At 38.1% G+C, this 10,278-nt stretch overlaps 1 protein-coding gene across 2 annotated transcripts in view; it reads right to left on the reverse strand.

Moving 5' to 3' along the window:
- The window catches only part of pparab (peroxisome proliferator-activated receptor alpha b), a 29,277-nt gene extending 26,551 nt beyond the window's left edge, over positions 1-2,726 (reverse strand). For both annotated transcript variants that reach the window (XM_053318575.1, XM_053318577.1), the window contains exon 1: positions 2,548-2,726. The gene's annotated coding sequence lies outside the window, so the exon portion shown is untranslated. The remainder of the gene's footprint in view (positions 1-2,547) is intronic.
- Between the last annotated feature and the right edge of the window lie 7,552 nt (positions 2,727-10,278).

Here is a 10,278-nt window from a genome sequence, read left to right on the forward strand (position 1 = left end):
TGATGTGCTATAGTCCTGCATTAAAGAAATTGGTGGTATCGGTGGGGCTTGTTGCTCTAGGTACTGGTGTGACGATGAAATACAAACGCTTATCAGATGCAAGAGCACAGAACAGAGATGCAATGAGAAAGGATTTTACTGATCTGGAAAGTAATCACAGAGGCAGTCATCTATCTTCCGTTGCAATAATCATACATTGTTTGTGTTATAGAATAATCTACCAGGAATTTTTTAAGCGTAAATTAAAAAATAATCTGCTGCTATGCACACGTCATGTTATATCTTGAAACATTTATTGCCTACTAAGTGATTTATTCCTCAGTCTAATGGAAGGGGAGGGAGGAGTCCAACATAAAATGTTCAAATTGTGTTACTAAGTCTCCTTCACAAATAAGCAACGCTGTTAATTTGGGGCTGCATCAAACATTACACTATCACTGACAGATTTTTAAGCACCTACATCAGATTGATGGTGTGTAAAGTGGCTCTGTGAAGACCTTTGATCCCAGGGTAAATGCCACGTCAATGTGGAGACTGGCTTCAAGGTTTAGCAAATACAGGGGGGACTTGTAAAAGCCCGGCACACAGGGAGCTGAGTTGTATACTGTATGTCTCTGTGTATATGTAGAACTTGACTGCAGAATGAAAAATCCGTCTTCAGATCATCTTCAAAGTCCCGTCTTTAGGAAATAGGTCAGCAAAGAGCTTGACCTCCAGATGCCGCATACATTTTTCGGAACTTGTCTGTCCTAACCGCATAAGTCACTCTAACCAAGTGCATTACAAAATACACAAATCTTCAGTCACTATGCATCAGTAAGTAGTAACTTCAGTATGCAGCCAATAAAAGCAACAGGGTAAAAATAAAACATGATTTAAGCAATTGGAGATGTTGGATTTTGGTGTCTGAACAAGAGCAAACATTTTAAAAAAAGTCAAGTGCATTAACTGTGGGAGCCCTATGAACATTTGTAAGCCCTTTAAAGGCATTTAAATACAAAACAAAAAAATAAGGGTTGATTATCAGAGTTTAATAACTGAAATTGCACAAAGATCCTGCTACTTCTAGGAAAAGAAAGTCTGCATTCTTTCTCTGCTTAGAGGAATGGGGCAGGTAGGATTTGGGTCAAATTTCAGGTTCACAGAAAAAGTGTTATTGAGGAAATGTTAGGTGGTCACTTTTCTTATTAGAGACAAATGATCAAGTTGGGCTGCAGAATGCCATACATGCAGTATTCACTGAACTTCAGTCAGTGACTGTCACAATGTAACAGACCTTAATGGCAAAACTGTAAATTGAGATGTTACTTTATAAATAATTATGTTGATAATCTAATTAACTACTCTAATTAGCTAAACAAGCTCAACAAACGTTACTCTATATAAATAAGAAGATGAGAGTAACAAACATTTGACTAAGACACTGAGACTAAGAGGAGAAGATGCCTCAGGGTTAATTTAGAAGTTACTTCACAGCACCTACAGCTAAATATTAACTGCTTTATTCATGCATCACTTCACTTCAACACCTCACAGTAAGAACTTTGTACTGCAATAGAAGTAAATACATACGTAAGGATCACTACTTCTGACTTCCAGGCAATATCTTGAACCTGTCCCGGGAGCCGAGAGGTCTAACACTCTGACCATGTAATCGCTACATTTACTGACCATGTAATTGCACCTTCCTATGGTGAAGTCCAGCAGGGGATGCTTGTTGCATGTCATCCCTTTTCTCTGTCTCCCATAATTTCTTCTCACATCTCTACTTACTGCTATATCATAAAAAGTAAAGTAAAATATACACAAATCCAAAATGTATTTTCAACCAGTAACCATAGACGTAAGATAATTTAACAAGAATATCTCCATCTCTGATAAGAAGCTACACTTTGGAAACTATGTTTACTCAAAAGACCTCATGCAGCTATTGTACAGTAGGTGTTTCCAGCAACCATGTCTCCATTGTTTCAGTCTGTCTGCAAAAAGCCTTAAGGTTTATAGCTTATGTAAGCCTGAAGGTATGGACCTTTTGACATTATTGACACTGTTACAGGTGTATCACACATGTTGAGCAGACGCCTTCAGAAAAAAAGAGAGAAAAAAAGACACTAATAAGCAATCAACAGTTTACACTAAACCACTATTTAGAGTAATAGGACGTTCCAACAAGGCCATGGCCTTTATGTTGAATGCATGGCTCACTAATGAATAGCTTGCATCACAATGCAATGTTGCCTATTGATGAGCAAGCGGCACTTTTGCTGCGCAGGCGTGTAAACTGAAATCAGATTAGCCTGCCTCCATATAATAACAATGGCCCTATAATCCTAGAAGAATTTATTAATGTGCTATAGCTGCATATAAACGATCATGTGCAGGTTTTGGGTGTAGCAAAAGTAAAGTAATTCTAATAAAATACATTATAGTGCTGTTTATAGGCTGCAACCATCTCTGTGCACTGAGCAACATTCCCATACAGATAATACCACAGCTGCTGCAGAGGGGGTGCACTTCTTGAATAAAAGGCCAAATGAAGACATCTACCTTATAATAGACTGCCCAGTCCGAAGCCACCATATCGCCCAAAATCTCGCCGGTATGGAAAAAGGTCGGTGCAAGATTGAGAGAGGAGCGAGGAGGGAAAAAATAGTCCCCGACCCCCAAGCACGTCCTTGTTTGTTTCCCCACAGCGCTGCCGCTGTCAAAAATCCCCCACCACGTCCATACAAAGCAGAGCCATGGAGCTCAGCTCACACCCGCAGGAAGTGACCTCATGACTGACAGCTGGCGGAGAGAAGACCCACACCCCCTGACACACCTATAGTCTCAGCGAATAGAAAACAGCGCTGCAAGTTTGCTTTGAGAAGGACGCCCCCTAACCATGGTGACAGCAACAGAGACCGGAAACAGACTCTTCCACTAAACGTGCAGAGTGCATGCTTATGAATGCTTTGCAAATACAAATACAAATCACAGAGAAGCTGCTAATTTAGGGGCTTCAAATTCAGGACCGATAATCGATTACAGTGTGATAATCAGATACAATGATGCTAAAGCGAATGAATCCAGCGTGGCTACATTTGCATGCACTGTCCTCACATGACCCTCCCCAGGTCATCCAAGTCCCCCCCTTCTCTTTCTGTCATTTCCACTCAGTTAATGGCATGCAATTCTGGTCACAAAGCATAAACTATGCATAATGCATAATGCATAATGCATACATAAAATGTATGCATGGAAATAACATCTTACTAATAACAAGGAATTTGTTTTCAGTTTGCCCAATAGGCATATAATGACCCCATATTTTATTAGGTCATTATTATTGATGCATTAAGAAGTATTTTAACGTGTAGCTGTGGAGATAATTCTAACTGTATATATTGTTGGGCATATTCTATAAATTGATTACATGTTTTATATGTGAATTCCTAAAAATCTAACTAGTACCTTTATCTGTTAAATAAATGTAGTGAGTAACATCCCTCTGAAATGTAGTGCAGTAGAAGTAAAAACTAGTTTTAAAAAAAGGAAATATTCAAATACCTGTACCTAACCTACCCAGTATTTGATTCAATGTTTTTTAGTTACTTTACACCACTGATAATACAGGACAATGCATACCAGTGCAAAATATAATGGAATAGACAAATGTTCAGTGGATCAGTTACTCTATGTATAGAGATTTACTGATGTATATGCACAGCATGCCATTTTCTTGGACTAACATTAGACAATAACATTGCAATAGCATGATTATCTTGCTAGTTCCTCTGCAGTAACATTGTCACCAAGGGGAGTTTGAAGGGGGACAATTTCATGTTCAGATTTTGGACAAACCTTGTTGTTGTTCTTCAGCAGAAGAACAACAATCAACATCTTATTCATTAGGATTTTTATATACAAGCCCTGTCATGTAGAACTGTAAAACATTCAGAAATATACAGGACTGGAGGACTCAGCAAGACTTTGGTTGATCGCACAGTCTGTCAAATCTGAGAAAATGGAACATCTTTCTTTTTTCCTTCATTTTCCAGTTTACTGGTGTACATGTTATGGTTTATGGCATGTGCATCAGTGCATAGTTCTGCTAATTGTGCATAAGAAAACCTATACACTTTTCAGGAGAATCAAATGGCAGCCGGAGAAAACATTGTGCTCCATACTGACACCAGGCCAACTTGTGGTGGTTTCCAGTTAAACTGTTGCAATAAACTGCACATTAATGAAGCGGTTCTGCTTTCCCCGTTCATGCCAGATGCTGAGTGTGCAACCTCGTTCACCGATTGCATCTTTGTGTGCTCTTGTTACAAAATCCCAGTCCTCGTCCCACCTCCCCATCACATTCTGTCCATGTATTTGGCAAATGAATGAGGGCTTCTCTCCACAGGCTGACTCAAGACCTAGTAGCAGTTACTGGATGTTCTTTGTGGGCCCTGGGACCACAGTGGACCCTCATGACCTTGATGTACTGACACAGTGATGAAAGAAGTATACAGGTCCTTTAATTAAGTAGAATTACCACATTATAAAAGTATTCATTTATAATTGACTTGTCCTTTAGCTAATCACTTAAGCAGCACTTTAATATAGGTGTTTAAGCTGGAGCTCATTTCAATTTCTTCACTTTTTAAATTTAATCTACAACAAGCCAACATATTTTATCAGGACATAATCTGTTTTGCATATGAAATCTATGGCTTTTCAAGAATAAGGTGGAGATAAAAATAACGATATATCCCTCTGAACTGTTTTTTTTTTGAGTAAGTACAAAATTAGCATTAGCATGAGCATGATCACAACCATTGACAGATAATACACAGGGATAATAAAGCTAGCAGCTAGCGTTAGGTTCGGCTGCTCTCTCTCATCCGAGTATGGTCACATCTGGCTCCAAAAATCCAATCTGGCAATGGTCAAAATACAATCTCAGGGCTTCAAAACAGGAGGCCACAAACCAATGAGTGATGTCACAGTGGCTACTGCTATTTTTTTTATTTATTAAAAAAATTGTTTACAGTCATGGGAAATAGCATCTTAGTAAAACAATCCAAAATTAAAGACAACTAAAACCGTTGTGATAATTGAAAACTGCAGAAAAGGCAGGGAAGTGGACTCTGATTTGGGACTGTTTTGCAAAACTTACTACACTGCTAAATTGGTTCATCTATAGTTATGGATCATATTTAATTTGGTGTTCTAATGTAAAATCTTAATCATTATAGTTCTGAAATAAATATAATATAAAGTACAATATTTGCTTTTGGAGTGTAATGGGACAGAAGTATAAAGTAGGCCTAGCATAAAATGGGAAATAGTGTACAGTACAAGCAAAGTCTCTCAAAATTACACAGAATTACATTGTACCACTGCAGTAGAGCTAGTTCTAACAGCTCTCATAGGATCAGGCAGAAACAGGCCAGCTCTTCATTAAATGTACCTTAAATCACACAATGCATAATCCAGTAGTGATAGATGATGCTCAAACACACCCACACAGATGTCAGCTACAGTGCACTGAGATCCTCCACAGTCCTGACCAGGCAGCTGGTGATTTCTCCACGTGAAGAGGACATGGAGAAACATTAGACTCAGAAGATACGGCTCGTTGCAACACGACTCAAGAGAGCAGAAAGTCGACAGTAAAGGGCTACGGTTAAGACAGTCTGTCTGGATAGCAGCTGGTTTCTCAATAAAGAAAGTCTCAGAATGCTTTCCAAATCGACATATTATAATGACAACTGCCCCATTTGCTTACAACATGTCTGTCCCTGAACTGAACCGAGCTGTAATAAAACAGACTATGAAGAAGCAAAAACTTGATGAAGTAATTCATGGTTTGCATCCTTAAATTACATCTGAGGAGAAGACTCTCTGTTCCACTGTTCAACTTTGCCTGAAACTCTTGCTTAAAACTTCTCTGGGTCAGCAAGAAGGCAAATATGCCAGTGTTTATGATACTGTTATGTGCTTATCTGCCTACATGTATGGATCATTATTTCAATTAGTCATTAAGTAATAAGTTAGAGGTATTTGGGGGCCTAGTATGTACTTCTTTTGACATTGGTTAGTACTTAACTGTACAGCAACTGGGTCAAAATGAGGGTGTAACAGAAGGTAGACCTCTGCTGCCACCTGCTGCTGACAAACTGATAATTGCGGTTTCTTCACCTGCGGTGGCAAGAAACAGCTTATGAGACAATCATTTTTGATTTTCATTCAAGAAGCAGCCTAATGATACTATACTGATATATACTATGAACAATTGTGCTTAATATCAACAATAAAATACACATTTGATCAATTACTTTATATTCTACGGTACTTGTGCTTTGAAGCTTTCAGTTTTATTTATACCATTCAAAATTACAAATTTGCCTCAGACGTCTTCACAATTTTTACAACATATTCTCTATCCTTAGACCCTTGATTTAGCCCTTTCATGCATGAATTATGATAACCTCAGTCAGGATTTTTCTCCTGATTTTTTTCATTTCTCTTTAGGCATGAAAAAACAGATTTGAACTTCATTTTTTCTTTCACCAAATGATGTACTATTACATTATGATAACATAAATCAACTGATCCTACAACCAAAAACATTACTGCAGGTTTAGTGGTAGTGTATGGGATGACACACAAATGTCCACTGTGGTGGCTGAAGTGTAACTACCTCATTGAAATCCTTTCATACATAAGAAAACAGCTTTTGAATAGCTGTCCACTGCAGTGAGGGTTAACTAAGAGAAAAACAAAACAAAATGGAAAACAAAACAGGAAAGAAAGAGGAATCTAAAGAGCAACACAGGAGTGTACAGAAATATGCAATAAATGTCATAAATACAGAGTTGACAAAAGACAGTAGCATTACAATATTCAGAAACATAATGACATGTTGGTATCACAAAACAAAGGTGCAACAACATATATAAGACTATGTAATAAGTATCCACTAGGTGGTGCTTTCACCACATCTATTACTAAGTGAGTGAGGCTTTCTAACTGTTATTGAAGTTAAATCAGTTATCAATTCTATCAAAATAGTTTGTGTCAATGTGCAGAAAAATCTAAATATGGATATAGAGTAAATATCAGTATCATCATTATAGAAACTATCCATTATGTATTTTGACCTGCATTTCATAATGAATATTGTATTTTATAATTCACCTTGGCACAGATTAATGTGGCAGAATCTGTTTAGATGCATAGCTTTTCTTCATTTCAGCAAATGCATGCTTCTCTGTGGTTTATTTGAGGGGCCTGCCCACACACAGCCTTCAATCCTATCCACTTACATTCGATCAATAACATTATTCCATTTATACAGCTGTGACATCATATGAAAGCTCTGAAAAAGCACTGCTGTGAGTGTTTGTCTTTTCTCATTCCTGGCAACTTTGGATAAAACAACAGTTTATTATTGAATTCTGACTCATGTGTTACAGACTGAGTCTCAAAAGCTTTTCATTAGTCCCTTATTGCATGGGAAAAGGCATATCCTAGGGTGGATATCAAAGCTTTTTGCTATTTTTTCGGGAAAGCAGTGGGGCAGGAGGAGATGAGGGATGGAGGATGGCCTTTAGAGATGCAACCCCAGAGACAGGATGCACACAGAGCTATTGTCTCATCAGCCTTAGTATTCAGCTCACTTTGCTCTATCACCGGGGCCAAGGCTCAAATCAATTCAATATGGTGGCTGGCGGGGGAAGGCTACACAGTGGGTGCAGCCCACATACAAATACATCCAACAGTGGTCTAGACACATGGGATACAGAAGAGTAGTAGACTTTTTTTTTCCTTGCACTGCAATGCTAAAGCTCTTTGTTGTGCTATTTCAGAGATGAAGAGTCACATAATCCTTGCCATTGTGTCACTGACATTTGTTGAATGTGTAAGTAGCTCAACACGTTTGGTATGACTAATATGTCTGAAACATTGATATGCAAAGTGAAGTACAAAATATTAACAAACTAAGGCAGTACAGGTGCATACTGTACAATTTAAATGTGTTATTGCATGCACATTTGAAGTAAAAAGTATATTAACTACTATTAACTCAATCACAAAGCTGAAGATAGAGGGGTGAGTGAGGGCTTTGACTGTGAATGACAACCCCAAGTCTGACATTGATATAAGATACGGAGTTGGAGTCTCAGACAGTGAGGCATGTCTGATGCCCAAGTTGGCCTGATACCGGCTGGCACTCACCTCGGCATATATCTGTGTGTGCGTGTATTTATGTGTGTTGTTGGCTGGAGAGAGAGAGACGGAATACTGTAACCATCATCTGTTGCCGTATGAATCATGCTGTAGCCCATGAGGTGAGTTTGTGCCATGGCTCTTCTTTCCATCTGCTCTGCTCTGGGGTTTTAGTACACGTCGGGGCCTCTGGACTGGATAGCAGCAGTCAACTCAGGGTTTTCAGCTGATATTTCCAATATGTAAAAAAAACTTTAATGCATTTCTTAGCCATTAAACAAAAAAAGTGGGTTTATTCCAAATAGGATAGTTGATTGTTTGAATGGTTGGTGTCAAGTACTTATTTGCTGTACAACAATATACACTATATGTAAATTTTATTTCATTTAGCACCAATGCAGATAGCCTCAAAGTTTGAAACACTGCAATGTCATTTATGTGATGTGAAAACAAATCAAAGAACTGAAACACCAGACACAAACTGATTCATCTTTCTTATTCTTTATTACTGTTTGAAGCAGAACATCAAAGATACATCTCAGCTGCTATGATTGTGGATGTCTACATTCCAGTCAGGAGAAGACCTGAAGGCACAAGAGCAGACACCTGACCTGGTTTGGTTTGTAGATTCTGGTTGTTCTGATGCTGAACACATGACACCCTCTGCTGTCTGCATGGTGAAGTATTGCTGCCCTTCAGGGAAGGCAGTAGGTTGTATAGTTATCTCCTGATTGGGCAAAATCACTACCCTGAAACCACACAACCTACTACCTCACCCCGTACGAACATCAGAAAGGTCCTACTAAGAGGCAGACTTTGGTGTGACCTGTAGTGGAGAGTAATATAATGGAGTGACCAATGAACACTGTACATTTCCTTATAATAAAATGTAAAAACATCTTAATACATTCTCACATTTTTAATGACATGATTTTTAGAGCAACTTAGAAAAACTGACTGTAAATCTAGTTTTACTTTGTGATTAGGCATTTCATTTAGATAATTAGTTTAAGAATATCTTAAAAATCAGAGAAAACTGCAAAAGAAAAATAAATGAATAAAATAAAACATTTCAAATATGACCTGAGGAAAGAGGATAGCAATTAGTTGTGAGCAGGTGTGTGTAAGATTCTTGTACAATATTTGGTGAGACACAAGGAAAACATTTTCCGATTGTTTGGTACAAAAAGAATCAAAACACACACTTATGATAAAGAACTTGTTTATTGACCAGTAAGTCATAGACTGCAACAATAAAAATCATAAGATGTGAAGCAAATACAGGTAAAATGACCCACCATTATCAAATGCTGCAACTAAAGTCATCACAGGCGGTGGGTAAACTTGAATTTTCCAATGTTGATCCAGATCCAAACACTCACACAGTGGCATCCGATGACATTACAGCCACTTCAGGAAAGACAGTAAGTTGTATAGTTATCTGACAGGAAGGGTATGACCCTAAAACTATACAACCTACTACCTCACCCCAAAGGACAGTCTTTAAAAACGAAGTCCTTTCAGATCCCCGTTCGTGCAGGTAATCCGGTTTGACACACCTCACTGAACACAAAACAGCGGTTATGATTCACAGAAACACAAATACACATGCCACTCTTCTCTGGGACGCCTTACCAGTGTGACCAGAGTCTATGTGCTCAGAACACAATGTGACAAATGGGTCACCCGGTTCAAAGCTGCAGCCGCAGAGGAATTCAAATGATCCAACAACATGCAGAAGTCTCAAACAAATTATATAGCCAAGATATTTTCATATTCACCAGTAAACAATTTAAATGATAGTATGACACATTTTATGAAAAATGTTTCAATATGAAAACTATCAAATTGCTGCTTTCTGTTCACTTAATTGTGCCCATTTCAAAACAACTGTTTTTTAGCATTTAATTTTTGTTCACTGTTCAATAGTGTAGGCGGGTAATCAGTGCTGAAAAATCGAGCCAATAACAGCTGTGCTTCTCAAACTGGATATCAGAGTAGTTGCCAGATAAATCTGCAGGGTTGCAAAATTATTAACAAAATAAGAAATAAGAAAAGGCTGAATTTTCTTTT

Source organism: Scomber japonicus, chromosome 5, assembly GCF_027409825.1.
Source record: "Scomber japonicus isolate fScoJap1 chromosome 5, fScoJap1.pri, whole genome shotgun sequence".
NCBI classification, from domain to species: domain Eukaryota; kingdom Metazoa; phylum Chordata; class Actinopteri; order Scombriformes; family Scombridae; genus Scomber; species Scomber japonicus.